The sequence below is a fragment of the Eptesicus fuscus genome, chromosome 3, assembly GCF_027574615.1.
Source record: "Eptesicus fuscus isolate TK198812 chromosome 3, DD_ASM_mEF_20220401, whole genome shotgun sequence".
NCBI lineage: Eukaryota > Metazoa > Chordata > Mammalia > Chiroptera > Vespertilionidae > Eptesicus > Eptesicus fuscus.
In genome coordinates, this window is record NC_072475.1 from 44,071,227 (window position 1) to 44,075,560 (window position 4,334).

The window sequence follows — 4,334 nt, forward strand, 5'->3', positions numbered from 1 at the left end:
GACTGACACCCCCACTTCTTCTAATGCCACTTCTTCAAAACAGACTCGCCCAGGCCGAAAACCGACTTCTGTGCATGGGCCACGAAGTTTCCATCGCACTGTACGTGCGCAGCCGCACGTGGTATTTTGTGGAAGAGCCACAGTCAAGGGGCCAAAGAGCCGCATGTGGCTCACAAGCCGCCGTTTGCCGGCCACTGATCTGGGTAGTAATCACATGCATGTATACACAGGCACAGATTCATTGAAGTATACACACTGAAGATAAGGGTACTTTATGTTCTCTACTGTGTGTATTTTATATCCCAATTAAAAAATTAAAAAGCAGCTTTTTATGAAGATAGCACCGAAAGTGAAGAAGGAAGCCCCTGCCCCTCCCAAAGCCAGAGTCAAAGCAAAGGCTTTGAAGGCAAAAAAAAGCAGTGCTGAAAGGCGTCCCCAGCCACACACAAAAAAAAAGAAGATCCTCACATCACCGGCTTTCTGATGGCCAGAGACACTGAGGCTCTGAAGGCAGCCTAACTATCCTTGGCAGCGTGCACCCTGGAGAAATAAGCTTGACCACTATGCCATCATCAAGTTCCCCTGACTACCGGGTCACCCATGAAGAAGATAAAAGACAACAATACACTTGTGTTCGCTGTGGTGTCAAGGCCAACCAACACCAGAGCAAACAGGCTGTGACGAAGCTCCATGACATTGCGATGGCCAAGGTCAGCACCCTGATCAGGCCTGATGGACAGAAGAAGGTATATTTGACTGGCTCCTGACTATGATGCTTTGGATGTTGCCAACAAAATTGGGATCATCTAAACGGAGTCCCGCTGTCTAATTCTAAATATAAAAATTTTACGCTAAAAAAAAAAATATTTATCAGTAAAACATTCTAGGCAACTTCCATCCTAGACTCAGTCGGATGTGGGTCCAGTGGATGTCCCTATGTCTACAATTAGGGTTTAGATTATCTGAAGCGTCCACTTGAGTCATGCCATTGCAGAACCCACCATTAAGGAGAGAACGTAGCCAGGTGTTCTGGTGGAACAGGCTACCCTCTCTCAGCACTTTTATGAGCAGGCACCGGGCAGCTCTGGACTTTAGCAGGTACACGTCCATCTAGATGTCTGTCAGTTGCACTTCCTTGGTCGTCCTAGAAGGCTACAGCTGAAGGAGGATGGCTGTAAAATACTTGAACAGGAGGATACTTAGGGTAGGTGTCTTATGCTGACCATAAGATAGGTCTTCTCTGGGTACGGCAGTACTGATGATATGTGGAGGGTGTGGAAGCAAAGAAGAGGGCCCCTTTAGGCTGCCAATATTAGGCTCCCTGATATTACCTTTCCACACCTGTGAGGCAGCCTTGATAGTCAGCAAGTCCTGTTCCCTCTTAGGGCAAGTTGACTTTAGCTAAACCTGAGAAGAAACACATGAGTGAGGTGTTCAGCTGGTATCCTTTCATTCAGGATAAATGTCAGTGTTGAGAGTATCAGTTTCCCTCAAGGAAGCTTTTTGGGTCAGGTAGGGCAAAGATCCAGGTGGAAGTAAATTAATTTTTTTGTTTTGGATCCTAAAACACTGTAACTGATGTTAGATATCTTTCCTCTCATGAAAGTTGGTTATATATAGGTGGTTAAGATAGGAAAATTTTGGCAAAGGCACAATCAGTTGCAAGAACCTTGGGCATACTTCGTTTATGGCTCTGTATCCCGTGTGTCTTTCTTAACATTATATTGTAAACATTTCCAACATTCTTCAAAAAAATCTTTTTGAATGGATGCACAATCCTCTATCATGAATGTGCTAGAATGAATTTAACTCATTTCTCTGTTTTTGGATATTTCCACTATTTCAATTTTTTTGCTATTATAAGTAACTAGAGGCCCGTTGCACGAAATTCATGCAAAAGTAGGCCTTCCTTCCACCGGCTGCCGGCACCGGCTTCCCTCGAAGCCCTAGTTTCAACCAGTCTAATTAGCATATTATGCTTTTATTATTATAGACTAGAAGCCCGATGCACGAAGATTCGTGCTAGAATGGGCTTTCCTTTCCCTGGCTGCCGGCACCGCCTTTCCACTCCAACCCAGCCCCTTTCTGCTCAGGCCCCGGAGCTGCCTCTTTCTGCCCCGGCCCCGCCTTCCCACGCTGCCCAGAAGCCCTGAGAGACTGGAGGTGGGGCAGAACGCCTGTGTCGTTGCCATGGTAACGACGCAAGCATCCCGCCCCCGTCACTTGGTGCCTGTGTATGCAAATTAACCGCCATCTTTGTTTGGTTACTTTGCATATCACTCCTGATTGGCTGGTGGCGTAGCAGAGGTATGGTTAATTTGCATGTTTGTCTATTATTAGGTAAGATTCTGTAATGAAAATCTGATTTGGTAAAGGCAATCTGCTTGTCTTTAGCATTGATTCCTAAGACTGAAATGACCACATCAAAGGGTATGAGCATTTTAAATATTTTTGTTCTGGTTGCTTATCAAAAATGATGTGTCAGCTTGCCCTCTGGAATAAAAATATTAAACTGTGTCCTGGGCATTGGTGTACTAATGTGTGCTTCTGTTGGACTGGAGTCTAGTGGGCATAAGGGGCCATTGACCTCTGCATTGCTCTAACCAGCTCCTTCCCATGGCTCTGACCCCCTTCTGCATACCTCTATCTGCTGCCTGGAGTTTGGTTCCAATCTAGTTAACCTCCTCAACCTAGTTAACCTCCTGTAATCATGGTGCTGCTAGCCCTTACTCTGAGAATCAATTCTCATTGCCAAAACTGCTGCTTCTACACCCAAACACCTTGTATTTGATGGACCAATAATTCCATTTAGCCCACCCTCCTGAATCTAGTGATTTATGCAGATGACTACCCATGTACAAGCCAAGCTATCCCTCAGGGTGAGGTCCTCTCTATTAAACCCTGCTTATTTTCAGCTAATTTTTAAGAGCAAGGTTATGGCATCAGGTAGATCTCCATTCAAATATCTACTTTTCCAAGTCCTGAATGGGTGTCCTTGAATCTCAGTTTCCTCATCTGTAAACAGAGATAATAAGATGTAGTAATCTTTGTTAGTTTTTTTTCTATAACAAGTATGCACAGGTACATATAGGAAACTAAAGAAGTATTTTCTGTGTTTTAAAAACTATACCTTTGCCCTAAATAAGGCCACAATGGCCAACCAACAAAAGTCAAATCAGCTTGCTTTTTGCCTGTACAGTATCAATTTATTATTTTTTAAAATATATTTTTATTGATTTCAGAGAGGAAGGGAGAGGGAGAGAGAGAGAGAATCATCAATGATGAAAGAGAATAATCATTGATTGGCTGCCTCCTGCACATCCCCAACTGGGGACTGAGCCCACAACCTGGGCATGTGCCCTTGACTGCAGTGGAACCTGGGATCCTTCAATCCACATGCCGACCCTCTATCCACTGAGCCAAACCAGTTAGGGCAGTTATTGAATAGTGATAATAGACAGCACAGTTCACAAGCAGACGCTTAATGCTCAATGTGCATGATGTTGGTAAGTTTATATTTGTAGGAAAGGAGTAGGACATTTGGGGAGAATTGACTTCCTAAGTATAGCTAGCCTTCCAATCCATGAACATAGTATGTTTCTCTATTTAATTAGGTTTTCTTTGATTTCTTTCAATTGCATTTTACAATAATTCTGTTAATTTTTATTTTAATTCCATTATGTCAGAAAACATCTTTTGTATGGTATTAGTTATTTTATGGTAGTTGATGGTGTTTGTAAGTTATATGTCTTGCTGACTTTCTGTCTACTTGTTCTATTGGTTACTGAGAGAGGAATGTTTTGGGTTTTTCTACATCTTCTTTTTAAGTCTATCAGTTTTTGTTTCTATTATTTTGATGCTCTGTTGTTAAATAATACACATTTAGGATTGTTATAGCTTCTTGGTAAATTGGCTCTTGTGTATCTATATAAAAGCCTAAGTGACGGTTGTGATCAGTCGATCAGTCACTATGATGCGCACTAACCACCAGGGGGCAGATGATCAATGCAGGAGCTTCCCTCTGGTGGTCAGTGCACTTCCACAGCTCACCTCCCATGGTCAGCCAACCTCCCAAGGTTCCTCCCCCCACGCACTGGGTGAGATGGCCCTGATCAGCCCAATCAGCAGCCAGGCCAAGGGACCCCCATCATGCACAAATTCGTGCACCGGGCCTCTAGTCATTACATAACATCCCTTTTTAATCCTGGTAAGTTTCCTTGCTTTGAAGTCTATTTTGTCTGATATTAATACAGCTACTTCAGCTTTCTTTTGATTGTGTTTGCATGGTGCTCCTTTTTCTATCCTTTTACTTTTAACCTACCCATATAATTTTT

General features: G+C 43.2%; 1 pseudogene; it reads left to right on the top strand.

Moving 5' to 3' along the window:
* The first annotated feature begins 331 nt into the window (after window positions 1–331).
* Window positions 332–810, top strand: LOC114228357 (60S ribosomal protein L23a-like; annotated as a pseudogene).
* The last annotated feature ends 3,524 nt before the right edge of the window (window positions 811–4,334 follow it).